The sequence below is a fragment of the Streptopelia decaocto genome (assembly GCF_964273445.1).
Source record: "Streptopelia decaocto genome assembly, chromosome: 5".
NCBI lineage: Eukaryota > Metazoa > Chordata > Aves > Columbiformes > Columbidae > Streptopelia > Streptopelia decaocto.
Window position 1 is genome coordinate 17236893 of NC_138659.1, and position 17455 is coordinate 17254347.

Here is a 17455-nt window from a genome sequence, read left to right on the forward strand (position 1 = left end):
GGCAGGTGGGAGCCCAAATCAATATCAGATGCAACAAAGCATTCAATTTCACTGCATTACAATAGAAGTCCTTATGAGCATATTCACTTCACATTTATTACACCACTGTACAGTCTTCATTTATTTTTCAGAGTTATTAAAGCTTTCTTGCACATCCTGTAGATGAAAAGCTCATTTATTTTATGTTTTAGAATGAATTGTGCTTTTTCATTATGAATTCCCCATATGTAAATCCATCCTTTCATATTTTGGCACAGGCCAAAGACTCTTTTAATCTTCTTAGGAACCTGGACTTATTAAAAATAAAAAGCAATAGTGAAAAAAGAGAGAACAAAAAACTGTACAAAACCACAGCTGGTCTAAAACTTTTATACTCACAAGAGAATATTGACTGCACTTGCACCACCAACTAAAATTAATGGGTATTGCACATTTCAGCCACCAAGCTCAGCCACCGGCAAGACACAGTTTTACTTTTCCAGAAAAACTAACCCTAAGCAAAATGCTGAAATGTTTGTCTTGTTGCTTACAACAATGTTATTTCCTTTAAAAGAACATCCCTCACACTGTAAACAAGGAACTCAAGCATTTATAAAAATAGAATTTAAATAGAACATGAATAGTTTAAAATTGGGTTAAAAAAGTCTGGTTTGTAGCGCTTAATGGAAGATGGAAAATAATGCAGTCAACAGAGACACATTATACTTCACAAGGGAAATGTTCTAATCTATTCTTAACTCACTTTTATCAATAATTCCCATAGCTGGCTTCTGGCCATTCCAGATGAATAATTTAGAGCCAGGAAAAAAGCAATTTGGACAGACATTACCCACATCTGTAATTCATCGTCTTGCTATATTAAGTCATACACCTGTTAAAAACTAATTTACTAGTATATAGATGAATACGCTTAAAGGTTACACAGCTAAAAATAACGCTGCCTCCAGGATTTTCTATACTGTGAAATACATAAGTTATCCTTGTCAGTATGGTGCTATAAAAAGGTTTTGGCTTATATTTCTAGAAGCAGACATTTCAAAGTTCAGTCAGGGGTTACATTTTGTAAATACAGTTTAAATAGCTTTGCAGCACATATAAAAATGTGCATTTGTTTTTAAAGATATTTTATTATTGCCATTATTCAGCAAAAAAGCTATCAGGTTCACCATATGTGAATAGTAACACATGCCTAAAACTAAAAAAAATTATGACTCTTTTTTCCTGATTTTAAATTTTTTTTGGTAAATGCTCTATGCCTGATCTGACTTAAACCTGCAAATTTTCTTTTTAGCAAAGCCATTGCACAAACATGCTTCTTTCTCAAGAAGGGTGACTGAGCAGCTGCAACTCTTTCTTCCCTCCCACTGCCCTGGGCCCCACAGCCAGAGCCTGCACCCCCACTCTCCGTTACCCCTTGCTCCTGACCAGGCTCCCCATCACTTGTAACACCAGGGGCCATTGTGATGGTCAGCCCTGTCTATCCCTCACTGAGCTTCCACTCCAGACTCTCTTGGGCTCAAGGGAATGTGGCTTCATTCCATTTTGAGCATCGTTAATAAAACAATTTGCAAAGCTGCAAACGTGCATCACAGCCTCTGTGTTGCTGTTGCTACAGCCCTGATAGGGTCTAATAAAATATTTATTGCTTTTCATTATATAGAAGATGGAAAAAATGCTTTTTGACTCTTGGGAGCATTAAATGGCTTTCACTGACCTGAAAAAGACAAAAGAAAGTTTCCATCTCTAATGTGGATCTGGAAATCACCAAGATGTAGTTAACTCTACAGTTGATGTCTCCAGTGCCAAGGTTATCACCCTTCAGTGCCACTCAGCACGGCCATACTAGAAAGGAGTGAAGTTGTCTGCATGCAGCCACTGTCTCACAGTTTCCTTCTGCTAATGAAAATGCAGCAGAAAAGCCAACGTGGCAGAATGCCAGTTACATTAAATAGAAGACGTGCAGCTAGTAACCTTTTGCCCATAAAAGAAGTTATCTGAGGGTCAAAACAACAATGGAAAATTGTAGTTCTCATGTCAACACTATGCCAAGTATTGTCAGAAATTGAGAGGGTTTCTGCTCCAACCAAGCAGATGGAAATTATTCTATTCCATCAAGATAAAGCAGGGCTCCCAACTGGGAGCTGACTGCACAAGCTGAGCCTTTCAACCACCCGCCATGCAAAGCAGCTTTCAGGAAGAAGGTTTGGTACTGCAGCTATTTTTACTATTACTCCCTATTTATTTTGTCCAGAGGGGCAAACACAAAGGTGACTCTTTCCATGAAAAAAACATGAGACTTCCCCTGATAAACAGGATGTTGAGTATTCTTCAGAGTCACACTCGCACCTGTTCTCTTTATGGCTGCGTAAACATCCTTAACTCCCTTGCAGATCCTTTTACATACTGTACACATAACGCATCTTCCTCTTGCTATATTCATCACTGGGCTTCGGTGGGAGCAGTTGGTGTGTCACTCAGAGTGCTCCTGTTGTTCGCAGGGTACATTAATCACTCATTATCTCACTTACGGCCCTGCAGCAGAAAAGCACAAAGACAAACACATGAATCCACTCACAAACATCACAAAGAAATACACAAGTTTTCCTTTTAGCTGAACAAATATTGAGAAGCGACCTGTCAAATCACAAGATCGGCTGACATCCTGGTCTGCAATATTACTTACATTTACTTTCTCTCATCTTATCTAACTTGATTAACTTGCATTCAGGATATAGGCATACACTCATGTTTATCTTTCCAAATATAGTACCATGACTGGAGTAAACCTCTGCTGAAGTGAAATTCCACTCAAGTCAATGGTATCCAGCCATGTTCCAACACGTGGGCTGGGTTATCTTTTGTTTTCACTCTTTAGATCCGTCCTCAGTCGGTGCCATAGCTGCACTGAAGCCCAGCACTGCCCATGCTGCCTGTAGGACACAGGGTCCTGGTACTCCAGCCCTTGCCCGCAGCAGGATGCTCAGGGATTCCGCCCTCCCAATCCTTCTGAGAAAACGAGCAGGGAGCAGCATCTCTCTCCATTTCCACCTTTCCCCATGTCTCTGTGGGTCTGTGCCCTTCATCCAGTTTGCTTTTTCACAGCTCCTTTTCTCTGTCTCCTCAGAGAAAACATCCACTTTTAAATCAAAGCATTTAACAGTTTACCAGATCAAAGAAACCTGGGCTGGCTTTGAGTTCTAGGTAGGAAAAGAAAACTTAGGTTTCCTATGTTTATGGCTTTTAAACTCAAAGCAGCAGCAGCTCATGAGCTGCAGCCGACTTTTTTTTTTTTCTGTAGGTCACTTCATTCTGAAGCTTGAATGGTTAAGAAATAGCATATCTATGGGCCTGAAAATTTTAGGCTTTCCATCTATCCAGTTTATAAGCCAGAGAAAATTAAAGAAGATGAATATATTTATTTCTTTAGTTACAGCATCTTTTTAGAAGCAGTTTGTCTGACAGACACTTAGTAGCACTTAGAGATGTAAATGCAAACTGTCATATCACTGTTCCTGGAAAACAAATAGTCCTTCCTTACCAGCAACCTTGAAATGAAGTAATGAAACAAAGAACACAGAAGTGTTTCATGGCTCTGCTAGAGTTATTACACTTGTGATTCAGCTCTTAAACTTGGGGTAGCAATTTTATTACAAGATCAAAGGGAGATCCAATATATGTAACAAATGATAGACTTTATCTTAAAACATTTATCATCTTAATAAACAAAAGACAGGGAGAGAGAGAGGAAATCAATACATTCTCTTTCAAAATAACATCAAGAACAATGATCTAAGGAAGAATAATAAGAGGAAACACAGAAGATAAAGCAGACTAGAGTAATTTTAGACAGAAAGAAGGCAATATCATTCTTTTAAACTAGCAGGGGAGCTACAGTGAGGGCAACCTGGGTAGCTAGAGGTTATAAATAGTATGGAGCAATAGAGAACAAGAAATACCAGAACTTTATAAGCTGAGGGAGAGGAAAGAAATGAAACTTTACAGTCCCCAAAAGTTTTTTGTGCAGTAACTAATGCTCATGTGAGCAGGATGTTTTTCCCTCATCAGTGTTTATGAGGGTCCCGCTCACTCCATGTCAGAGGCCATAAGACCAGGGCTGAAGAAGAACTTTACTTAATATTGTCACAAAACCACAGGGTAAGATCAGAACTTGTAACTGAGCGTTTCTAGTGAGACTGACAATATGCTGAAGAACTAACTTAGTTAAGACAGTTTTCAAAATGTTTGTACAATAGAGGGATATCTGAAATACAACAATATTTGAAGAGAAAAAAAAAAAAGGAAAAAAGTTTAACTTCAATCCCAACCAAAAAAAAAAAAAAAGAAGAAAAATCTATAGCAGTTACTTTCCACAACTCTGTTTGCCTTGATGTTATTAGAAATGACTGATGAGCTCCATGACCAGCTTGTCTTTGAGAAGAACAAGTCCAGAGTCTAATAAGCTGTTGATCATTTATGAACAGAGATATTTCCATAGGGATTACTTTTCTTTTCTTGGGAATATTTTACCAGATTAAAAAAGCATGACTGCACAGATTTCTCTCCCTCCACCCCCACCATTCTCATTTACTTTATCAAGCATCAAGTTACAATAGTTTCAGAATTGTCTATTACCCTGCAATGCACAAGGAAAAGTTATAAACAAGGTAACCTGAGAAAGAAGAGCAATTCAAGAGGGGCAATGGTAGCTAAAATAAGGAACACATCATACTACTTGTTGTGACTTAAGAATCCTTAATTATTCCACTAGATCAAACTCCAGCAACCCCACCTCCCTCCCAACACAGTTAATGACTTGCTCAAATCAGCACCTGGATATTTCACCAAAATCCCCTATTTAGCTTATGGAAATCTATTTCTAGTAGTCACTGTAATCATCTAGTTTTCAGATCTTCCATGGATGTTTCATTACATTCTCTGTTTTCCAAAATGAGTAATTCTTGCTTCAGAGTCATTTTTGAAGATGACAATACAATATGTAGAAATAATGCAATATTTTCCTCCCTCCAGAATTTTTATCAATTTTCTTGTTCCATTTCGGAGTGCATTATAAACAGGTATAATGACATTTCTACTGTTCTTGGATCATCAGCTGCTTCAAATTAGCATAGTTCCAGTTCAGTTACCAGTTCTAGTTGTAATGAGCTCTTTCTCACTGAAATTAGTAGAATTATACAGATACACATTCAATTAAGATTTGGATCAATTACATTAATAAGCTAATACTTGTAGCAAGAAATTATTTATTTTTAGACAGTTGGAGAAACAACAGTTCATTTAATTTTTTAAAAAAGTTTAAGGAGAGTATAAATAAGAAGACCGCTGAAAAACAATCACATACGTGAATATAGTAATTTAAAGGGGTAGGCAGAATTCTTTCGGATCAACTAGCAACTTCTTACAATGCTTGTGAATCACTAGGTAGTTTTCTCCCCCAAATCCCTCTTTTCCCACAGAGCAGTGGAAGACAGGACACACACCTTTTAGACCTGCATGCTCTAAATTAGTGTGGTAAATATCAGAGTGAAATATTTTACTAAAGCAAGGTGGATACATTGTGGTATTCCTCCTTATATTAGACATGAGGGGAGAGAGGAGGTACAGGGAGCAAGGTGCCGGTTTGCACTCTGGCCACCTGCCCCCACTGAGTGTGGGACCCACAAGAAGCACTTGGGGTGGGAGAATTTGATTTACCCACCGCTACAGCAGCTCCTCCAGCAAGTCCCCAGAAGACATAAGGGCCTGTTTTGGATCTGAAGTAAGTGCTGCAAAATTAACATCCTTACCTGGGCCCTGATGAATAGAATAAGTAGAAAAGAGGCTCTGTTACAGTCTCTTTTGTATGGGAGTAGGTTTTTACCAAACTTCACACACCTAAACAACAACAACAAAACCTACGTTTGGACTCACTGCCTAGCTTTCTCTTAAAATTAGCAAAGGGAAACAGACATTTCAAAGTTGTTTACTCTGCTTTAAATAGAAAGATGTTTAAAATACAGCAGGCAAATTATAGACCAGATGAAGGTATTTCTCTGCACTGTTAGCGCAGTGCTAGGTAAGTGGCTCACTAACAGCATCTGAAGAGCTAAAAGTGGGCGAGATAAATCCCATTTCTTTTTTTTTTCACTGGAGGTGGTTGTCCGAAGGCAAACACCATGGCCCAACTCTAAGTTTTGTCACTACCACAACTGGCATTCATCTATATGCCACGAAGAAAGGCGGCCCCCAGCTGTCCAGGAGGCATCCAGGAGAACTCATAAATCTGTCCCCGCTGGGACCACCCAGGGAGCACAGACCCGCAGGATGCTCAACATAGTCCCTGCCAGGTCGTTGTTCGCAAGTCTTCATTAAAGAGAGCTCACAGCTATTTTTAAGTCCTGGAGAACAGGCCTAACAAGGAAAGACAATTAAACTATTCTATATTTGGAAACATAGTTGCTGACAATGGACTTGACTTCCCTCGCCTTTGCTTTTTTCTGACCTCAATGATTCAATATTTTATCCTGATCTTTAACTAAAAGTCCAGGACCAGATGCATTTGATAAATGTGTGATTTGTAGGGCTAATCTATTTAAATACACCAACAAATTCTTGTCTTAGTTGTCCTTTGCTTCTCCTTCTCTCTCTGCTCACTTCCAGGCAAGAAATAAAAACACCTCAACCAACTGAAAGGTCTATTTGATCTCATCATACAAAGTCCTTGTCACAAGCAAGGTTTTGTCCGAGTAAAGATTTTGTAATACAATCTTGCGGCTGTTCTACGGGATTAACTTTCGCTCTGATTTAATGTAAATAACAAGATCTGAAGAGAAGATGACACTTCAAAACGACAATTTCTTGGATTTTTGGTCAGCTGCTGAGGCACCCACTTCTTGAGATTTTTTCACCTTTCCAACACGTTTCAACTGCCGAATGACCATAGAATGGTTGACATTGAGTTCTTTGGTGACTTCTCGTTTAGTTGTAAGAGGATCAGCTTTGATGATTACTTTTAATTGGTGGTTGTCAACTTCTGATGGTCGACCACTATGCTCCTCATCTTCAAGGCTCTCATGTCCTTTGCGAAACTTCTGGTACCACCACTGCACTGTATGTTTGTTAGCAGAACCTGGGCCAAATGCATTGGTGATATTGCGAGTTGTCTCCGACAACTCTGACTCTTTTTGAACTTGAATAACAAAATAGCTTGAATTTGCTTTTTGTCTAACATAATTTCCATAGTCTAAAATAAATACAAAATTAACAGTAGCAAAAAAAAAAAAAAAAAATCCAGAAAAGAGCATTAAAATGATGTATAACATAATCACATTTAAGAATGTATTCCAATATCGAACAGCAAATTTCATCAATGCAAAAAATGCAATGCCTTCTGCACCAACCTCATAGTACTTTCACCCCATCCTGTAAAAATCTGATTAAAAAAGAAATTTGAAAAAAAAAATCCTCTATATAGGATCTTTCTCTCTAGCCTTCAAATTGAAAGCAATATCACATTAGCAAAGCAGAAAATGGAAGTATAGTGGGGAGAAAAGACTTCTGCTTCAAAGTAGGGGCAAAATCAACAAATGCAAGCTTTTCAAGAGAACCTCATTCTTGAAAGGATGAATAACAGTTAAACTGAGTTTCATTTTAGTCTTCTGTGTTTGGGCAAAACGTTTGAGGCAATCTGAATGCAATCTTTACAGACGCAAAGTTCATAGACGTGACTGTCTGCAGAAATGTGTAACAAGGTCAGTTACATTTGCTTTTGCACACAGATGGAAATTATTCCCATATGTATTTACTGGGCTCCTTGACAATGTTATGGAATAGATTTGGTCAGTCAGAAGATCATTCAGTGTGGTTCGTTGTATCATATGCTTTCCTCATATCCATTGCAAAATAGATGGATGTTTCTGGATTAAATATTTGAAGACAGTGAATTCCTTCAAAGAACCTTACTCAATCCCTTCCAGCAGTCCTCAGTGATCGTGTTCTCACTGCAGCTCTCATTACTTCTATTTTCTGTCAGATAGGAATGGAAGATAAAACTGTATCAAATGATGGAATGTGGTTTATTATTTCAGCTGTCATTCAGACAAAATGAACAATGCTGACATTGACCTTCAAGCTAAGCAAGACTTGGTTAAACATCTAGACGCATCCGCTGAACGCATCTTTTGATAGAGGACAGCAAAATGCCTGAAGCACTGGAGTTTCTGCACTCAGTAATTATCATAGAAGAGAAATATTAAAATATTTGACCAAAATGGTATAGAGATAGTTTACCTTGCAATTTGGCTGAAAGCTTTACATTCTAATAATGAGGGTCAAATCTTTCTGTGTGTGGCCATGGACTTACAGGATTTAGAGGTGTAACAGGACAGGATTTGTGCCACTTGCAATAAATTATGACCAAGAGTCACTTCTAAAGCAGGCTTCATTTTAAGTAGAAAATTTTAAAATAAATAGACAAAACCACCACCAAAACCAATCCTGGCATCTACACACTAAAGCATTCACTAAACACTTTACCTCCAACACACTGACTGGTGACACCAAGTGAACCCAAGAAATTTCTGGACAAAGATTTTTTCTTCACCTGACCAGTGATGAGGTACAAAGCTCCTTTTCTCTGCTTGGATCTGATAGCAACTTAGTTCCCAAGGTGTTTCTTGAAGTGGGTTCAGCTATTCACATCAAAGTATTTTAAGTATCTGTCTTTGATTTATTGTTGGAAGAAGCAAGACTGCCAAACCTTAAGGCTTTTGCACATTGTGGGAACACATCAGGCCCCGAAAGCTTTGTCCACAGACCCCACAATAACTATGACTCATGAAATGCTATTCTTTTCTCAGTATGCAATAAAAAAGTATTTATAGCATCATACAAACTATTAAGAAACTTTTTTCTTTGAAGGGAATAATAATTTGGACAAATCGTAGTATTTACAGTTTGAATTGGGGCCACACCTCATGTCTTGGCAAAAATTCATGGTTATGATGAAGGATCCCAAGTCCCCAAAATAATTCTGACAGTCATAAGTTTGCTGAGGTCTAATATCTGATTGTTTTTGGATCAGAAGTGACTTGAGCACCAAAGTAATTTTAAGAACATGAACAGTGGAACAGTTTCCTTGCCTTAGGGCTCTCACTCTTGTGCCTCACACTGGGTCTTTACATATATCCTCAAAAAGGTCTTACAGCTCTCAGAAAATGCTTTGCGTAGGATTTGTCAAAAGTTTTCAGCAGAGGCTCATCTGTTCCCGCTCAAGTTAGTGGCAAGAGCCCAGTAAAACCCTCTGCAGCAGAGAGTTACAACGAGTTGTACGTTACATGACCATTACTGCTGTTATCAGCTGTGCTCCGAGAATTCAGTCACAGAAGAAATAGCTCATCAGTGTTCATTTTGGCCCAGACTAAAGATATAAAAAAATCTTCCCAAAGATGACATTTGAGGCACAATCAGTTGTAACAAAATGTTCTAGAATGGCACTAGGTTTATGACAGAGTTTTTCTCTGTAGAAGATACTCTTTTTCTGAAGCTGATTACAAAGAGGACCAGGAAGCATCGTCTTACTGAAAATCAGAGGGAATCGGTTGGTTTGCATGTAGCAATCAGAGAAGATATGTATGCACAGTTCCAAATACTGTGGCACCTTGTAAATTAGGCTATAATATGCAGCCAAAAATTCACAAATGTTTAAAGCCAGGCTCAAATACTTTCATTTCAAACCTACTCTATTTAGGTTAAGGTCTGTTTCTTATGCCTTCAGCCCTGTACCAGTTTCAAGTCTAGTAATAGTTATGTAAGACTCAAATAAGAAAAAATCCTCAGTACATGCAAAAAAACCCACTCCATGTGAACTGGAATATGATGAAGATCTATTCAGAAGCAGACACCAGAAAATGGATGAGACACATGACAGAACACACGTGAAGAACCTTGTACACACTCTTTAGCACCTTTATTCATCTCCCATGATCTTGTAGTCTGCATAAGAGAGGAGCCCTCAACAATAGCCCTGCTATGGAAATAACACTAGTTTTATTCATGGTGCAAAAGGTATTCTCCTGCAGCTTTTCATTCTGCAACACAACTTTAAAAAATGAAAAAAAAAAAAAAAAAAAAGGAGTAAAGGTCTTTAGATAAAATATTTAAAAATATGAGTAATTTCATTTTTGTTTTCCCTCCTTCCTGGGACAGCGTGAATTCATACAACATTCATAGACCCTGGCAACAGGTTGCTTTTCCCTTTATAAGCAGAATATTGCTATAACACTTTGTATTTCTTGTACTTTCATTCAAAACGATGATACAGGAATCAAGTGCAATAAAAAGCTGTTGCTAAATCATACACTGAAACACAACCCAGGCTGAAGGAACAACTGTCACACTTTGCGCACAATTCAGAAGGGCATCTGAGTTCCTGCTGTCACCAGAAGTTGTATTTTAATCGCTACAGAACATGATATGCCAGAGATAAGTATGCAAAAGCTGCAAAACAGCCAGTATTTTTCCTCAGGTCATGTCAGGGAAAAAGTACTATAGTTTCTTTTCTGTCTATCTGATTTTACGCCAGCGTACTCAGAAAGCTGTCGTCTGGCCTTTCTGTGCCTGTGATATATTGCATCAATCTCCCAGTTCCCACAAGTTCATTTTTAAAGAGCTTCTGTTCATTTATGTCTAACTCATAAAAGATCTCTTGTGTTGTTTTTCTCCCCACCCCCTTCAAGATTAATAAACACTCTGCTAAGAAAAGGCTTTAGCATCAATCAGATTTCATAACTGATTAGACGTGAGATACTCTGGCTGCATTTGCAATGGGCCTCTTTCAACTGTTTTTGCTTCTAAAATTAGCTTAGCTATTTCCTGAGAGAAGTCTCAGGATAGAAGTAGACACCCACAACGCAGTACATCTGAGCTGTGTCAGACAGCACACTGAAAAGCTCATCAGACTGCCCAAGAAAACCGAGAAACTCCTCACCTCCCCCTTCATCAGGAGGGGCCATGGAAGCCCTAGGCTGCAAAACCCAACCTGGAGGTCTGTATTTGGGAGACTGAATGCCTGATGCAACAAGAGAAAGCCAGAAACAGATGCTGAGGATGAAACACTGCTCATCAACTTATAAAATCAGAGGTCCCATTATTGTTGACATCAGGACTTGTTCTCACTTTGCTGCTGAGCAGCCAACACACCACATCTGCCAACAGCAAGATCTAAATTTCCCCAAATGCCCTGGGTGCACTGCTGCAGCCACCTGAAAAGCGAAGGCAGTAGTTCATCGAGATGTTTCCTGCCTCATGCATAAAAAGATGTCCTACTCAGTTTTTCAGGAGTTGTTGAGTTCAGCCAATTTACTGAGTTCTGTGAAATTCAGTAGAGTAAATTTTAGAGCAAGGGACAAAAGTCCTGATATCCACGTTGTAAGTAACGTATACATGTCAGAATCTGTGCAGGCCCTATTTATACAAGTTTACACCCTTCTGACAGTAGGAAAAAGACTGGACCCTGATAAAAATAGGTTACAGTTACTTTTGCAAGACACATATCTTCTCCTTAGCAGAAGTTTGCTTTGTCCGACTGGCCAGCTCATATTATGAAATAAGAGACAAGCATTTGCTTGAGGTCATGGTGCAGTGAGTCTCAAGCAAGAGATTTAACATGAGACATTTTTTTTTTTTTTTAAATGAAGAACTGACAAAACCATGTCCTGTTAAGAGCAGCTCTGAAATGGCAGGCTGAGGATGGATATTTTTTAGTTAGATGCACTTTCTAACAATGACTCATTAGAAGAACAAGAATCAGACACTGACTGCTTTTAAAGTTCTGCTCTACCAGTACTTAAAAAAAATAAAGTTGTAACAGATTGGAGGTATGCCTAATATGAGCATGTGGTTTCTTATCTAACATGGACTGTATAAATAGAAAAGATCCACAGTAACTGAATGAAACCAGCATTAAAAAACCACCAGACACAGCCCAAGTTTCTAGGGAACTAATACTATAAATCCTGAGCATCCCCTTCAAGTAAGATAACTTGGCAAGAATGTGAGTAGTACCTACAGGTTTTTAGACAAGGTTTGGTATGAAAGGAAGAGGCACAATGAGATCTCATGTTCTTTTGTTTGTTTCTTCTCCCTGACATCTTTATACCATAATCAAAAGACTGAGTTTCAGCTTCCAGGATTTTTTTTTTTGAGTTCAAAACTAAGAAGAGAAAAGAAGAGAGCATTCATTTGCAGTTGTCATTGTCTCTATGCACCTGAGGTTCAATTTATGCAAACTAATATTGACATGCAAGCACATGTAACAGCCAGAACTGGTTAAAAAAACCCAACCAACCAACAACCCCAAAACAAAAGAAAACAAAAAAACCCAAACCAACCAACCAAACAAAAAAAAAAAAACCAAACCAAAAACAAAAACAAAAAAACACTCACACCTACATATCCATGTAGGAATAAATATGTGATAAACAGTGCTGCTGCAAACTGATTTTGTGTCACTGATAGCAGAAGTGATAAGCCAGCTAATGCCATTTGAGACTCTTGCATTCTATTGTTAACTTTTGTTTTATCCTGTATCTTTTTTACCATACCTATTATGGCATAACTGGAGCCTTTCAGAGGCTCCACTGCACAATCAGCTACATTGGAAGGATTCCTTTTAGATGCACTTATTCAAATTCAAACTTTAGAAAGTAGTTTCTTCTAGAATCTTCTTTTCAGAAAGGGGCTAAGTATTAATAATACTTCCAAATCAAAATGTTGTATATGTTCATAACTCAGATCAAATTTTCCTGCTGAAACAAAACACAACAGTCAGTTCCCACAACAAGTTTTTGGCAGATGCACTAAGGATAAAGTGAACAAGAACCTCCATTTCAGCAACGACGTGTACTTCAGGCTCTCATGGCTGAACTTTGTTTCTGATCAGTCAGCAGCTTTAAGGTTCATGTTAGTGTGAAGTCCATGAATGGCGTTTGACACCTTTGCAGCTCTCCATCTCCACAGCCAAACTTCACAAAAGGAATGTTATTTTGCACAAGAAACTATAACAAAATGCCCTGTGTGCTGTGTATACCAATCCAAATAGGATATTGCTGATGAAATTGCACCAAAAGACATTATTCTCTTCAAAAGAGCTATGAAATAATGAAGTTTCCTCACATTTGTGGGGCATACAAGTGGTCAAAACCAGGATGGATGTGAAGAAACCTAGTACAGTGACTGACCAGCTAGAATGTTTTTCAGGGGATATCTTACCTTGCTAGGAGACTACACACTTTTTTTTTTTTTTAATGGACAGAAGAACCTTTGATAAGTGATAACATTAAAATAATATTATTCACATCGGATTTTGAACTCAAATAAAAAGTTGTTAAAAAACCCCAATTTCATCAAAATGCTTACTGAGATACTGATATTGAAAATTTTAGGCCAGCTTTCTCCTATTCATGTAAAGACACTAATATGATGACTTAAGAACATAAAATGCAACCTGCCTGCTCATGAGGGTCATATACAATCCTGCCCTCCCCCCCGCCCCCCAAAAAAACCCCAAACACAAAAGACATACAGAGAAAATAGCATTAAATGACCCAAACAAAACCAAAAAGTCATTAGTTGCCAGCCTTGAGGCAAAATGGGGTGCTGCTGCAGTTTTTTTCAGTCCTGCTAACAATTTAGACAGTGTTTTAACTACACACATGACCGCTCACTTTAATAATTAGTAACTGCCAAGGATTTGAAGATGCAAACAAAATGGGTCATAAGAGAATTGACGCAACTGAACATAAGCTCAAACTTCCTTATTTAATGAATTTCCAAAATATACTATAATGTTGATTTCAGTCTAATTGAGTTATCATTAACTTCTAGGAGTTTGTGATTAATTTAATGTACACTCTTAGTCAGTCAAGATAAGACGAAAGGCTTCTCTACATGAGGACTGTTGCCAGCAACTCTCTTATTATGATTTGCTTGAACTGTATTAAAAAGCTAATTTTTCTTTGCATACTTAAATCCAAATCATATTAGACTCTGCTAATTATAATCCCATTATAAACACTGTTCAGCCTCATGTAGCCTACTCAGACATCCTGCTAAAGGAGTTGGCACAGAATAGACAAATCCAACATGCTACAGGAGTGCTTTAGAGCGACTGTGTATAAAAATATCAAGCCAAGAAGCCAGCAGAGACTGGGCAGTAACTGAGCATAGTCCCTGCATTACGCACACGCAGTTGTTGACATGCTGTGCACATTGATTCTCCTCACTGCTGTTTGTACAGAGATACAGTTCCAAAAGTAGCGTATCATGTAAAATATACATTGCCAAAGAAGATATGCTAAATGGCTAAGGGCAAGGATTTTCACAACTCTTGGGATCCAACTCCATTAAAGAACTTGAAGATTTAAGTCTGTATCTTTTAGTCAGATAGTCTCTGAAGTCCAGTGAAGTGCTGTTCACTGCCACAACACATAGGGGGAACTCAGGTCAGGACAGCCAGGATGATGGAGACTCCCACAAGTGGCCTGTAGCAAACACAGAACACCATGTCCTTGTAAATCACCCCACTCCCTCCTCTGCCATCACAGGACACTAACCTTGGAGAACGTGAGGGTGACATTCTGTGCAGAGAGTCCAGCACACACCTGATGAACATAATGTTCCTTTTGAAGGAAGAATGGGATTCACACTTTTAAAGATGCATGGAGGAAAAGAGCAGCGATAGTGCTTACCTGCTTCACAACACCCTCATGGCTAAGGAAGAAAGGAGAAATCCTCTCAGATGTACATCAACCTAGATAAAGTCAGAAAATAAGGATGCAATAAACCCCCAGAACTCCGGCTGCTAGCAAAGGGCTTTCTACATCAACCTCTGCTGGCTGCATTTTCCACATTTTTACTCCAATTAACCATAATAAATTACAGTCATACTGTAACCAATTTATGCTATGTAGATACAGCCTGAAAACATCAGCTAGAAAGGATCTCATGCAATCAGTTCTGTTTTTCCAGAGTTTAGGACAATATACCCATTGAGGGCAGGGTATTCTGAAGGTACTTGTGCACCAGAAGTGGCTCCGCTGCAGGAAGATATCCAGACCTGGTGCTCCCCCTGTCTGTCTCGTACAGAAGGAGGAGCCTCGCCTCTGCAGTAAGCTCATCCTCCCAAGTTTCTGACATGCGTTATCTTTGGGAAATAACATATCCCAACTCCTTAAGTCTCTGATGTGGTCTAAAAGATAAAAAGAATCAGTAAAACTAGCTGGCATCTATCAATACTAATAATTGTAGCTCCAAAAGAAAGGCATGTCCAATCTTGACTTCGTCTTACACATTGTATCACTAGAGATAGGAGAAGAGCTAGACTATTTGGTAAATCCTGAAGTGGTTCTAACAGCAAAGCAAATACAAAATTAGTTCTTATGCTTTATTAACTCTGTATGTACTAACCATGTATGTGGTACATTACACACTTAAAAGTAAAAATATGCCTTAATCATTCCAACATTTCCCAAGCCATTGAGGCAGCTGAACAAAGAGATCAAACAATCACTGAAAAAACAAGCCTAGTCTTTCACTTCCACATAGTAGTCGAAGAAACGGGGCTTTCAAGTTTAAAAATCAATTACTGTATGTTAAATCTCAGAGATACAAATACAAAAGCATACATTAGGACTGGATGATTGATTAATTAGTTAGTACTTAATGCAAAGCAGACTAGTTTAATATTTGGTAATTCTGAAGTAGCCTTTGCATCTGTAAATATTACTCAACCTTCCTTTTTTCTTCAACCTCCTATCATGAACTTGTGAAAGTGATATATTTTTCTTGACCATGTTGCAAAAGAAAAAAAAAAGGTCAGGAATAGAATTACAAGAATAACAAAGAAAAATAAGTTTAGGTAAAAATGAAGAGCAGGAACAGTATGTACATTTTTTTCTTTGATTGTTCAATACACGGTTTAGTAGAGAAATGGTGACCTCAAACACTAAGAGATTACCAAGTCTGTAAATACACAAGAGAACAGTAAAGCGTAACATTTCTTACAAATAATGGACTAAGAACAATGTGGACTAAAGCCCAGTCTAAATTAAACATCTTATTTTTAATTCATCACTCACAGCTGTTCTGAACTTAGTTTTACTTACAGCGTGAAAGAAAACACTGGAGGTATTTCTTATCTGCTGCGGTTAGACACTAGGATCTCATAATTGAAAACTGTTTAGAAATACAGCAAGTAGTTACTCAAAAACAGCGAGCTAATCAAGTACATAAATTATATACACAGGCATGAGCCTTCCTGCATGTCTACATGAATTATTTATGTGAGAAAACTGACTTTAGTAGGACTCTTCATATGCATATAAATATTTGCAGAACTGGAAAACAGTCAAATGCTGGGAAAAAAGTCCTCTTACACTAAAAAAAAAGTTTCAAATACATTGTGACAACATCTAAAAAAGTGATGAAACTTTTAAGTTCCATTGTTGACTGTGACATCATCACAAGAAAGAAGTACAGTGAAAAAGTTCCTTACACGTGTATGAGACCTAAGTCCTAAACCAATTGAAACATGCAAATCACAACCAACTCACGTGTCTCATCTTTAACAAACCATTAGTCCACTTCAGTTTTTCTCACCAGTGGAACAGCTGATACATCTGACATACTGTTTGATTTTTCTATTAAGCACCTTCTTGGGGGCAAGACAGGATGAAGTATATGAATGCAGGGTTTCAAATTAAGGATTTTATACAGACAAAGCAAGCATGTATACCAGGACAAGGATCTGGACTTTGACTCCATCGCAGTGAAGATTACTATCTTTAGACCTAGCCTTTTCTCATATAGCAAGGGATTATATTTACCAAGATACAAGGACTGTAAATTCAGGCTATCTAGAAAAGAACCCAAAGCATCCAATGTACCCATGGTGTCTGCTGTGAGCACAGCCATTAAGATTTTACAGCAGTTGAGAACCATAAACCTTATTTCCTGTACATTGTGTTTGTGTATGCAATAAACCATAGATAGAAGTCACTGAATTTAGCTCTGCAGTGAAAGAGACACTGTCATCAACAGAAAGGATGCACGAATGGTTTTGCATCCCTGTGTATATCTCCAGTGGCCACCTATGGTAATGTATGAATACAGATAGGAGAGAAAAATTGATAACTCTGTACTGAACAGAAAAGCAACCACTCAAATCTGCTCAATGAAAAATAATCATTTCTGAGACAGTAATGTTAATGAAAGTTGGCGTGAGAGTTGTAAGTATAATGAGCAGTTCTTATTTCCTTACAACACAAAGAAATGAGGTTCTTCACTTCTCTTGCTCTCCCATCACACAACCAAAGCATATTTTTGAGTGTTTCTTTCACCTTCATTACAGACTTTCCCAGGTTTCTGAGAACAAAAGTCCCAAGCCATTTTCTTTGATGGT

The 17455-nt window shown here is 38.1% G+C and overlaps 1 long non-coding RNA gene across 2 annotated transcripts; it reads right to left on the reverse strand.

The window, feature by feature from the left end:
- Window positions 1-1421: 1421 nt before the first annotated feature.
- On the reverse strand, window positions 1422-13554 carry LOC309440163. 2 transcript variants are annotated; one of them, XR_014184144.1, is made up of 3 exons: window positions 12600-13554; window positions 12065-12208; window positions 1422-2532 (listed from the first exon to the last, which is right to left on the reverse strand). It is a non-coding gene; the product is annotated as an uncharacterized lncRNA (long non-coding RNA). The 2 variants fall into 2 exon arrangements; XR_014184145.1 differs by lacking the exon at window positions 1422-2532 and adding an exon at window positions 3625-8022.
- Window positions 13555-17455: the final 3901 nt, after the last annotated feature.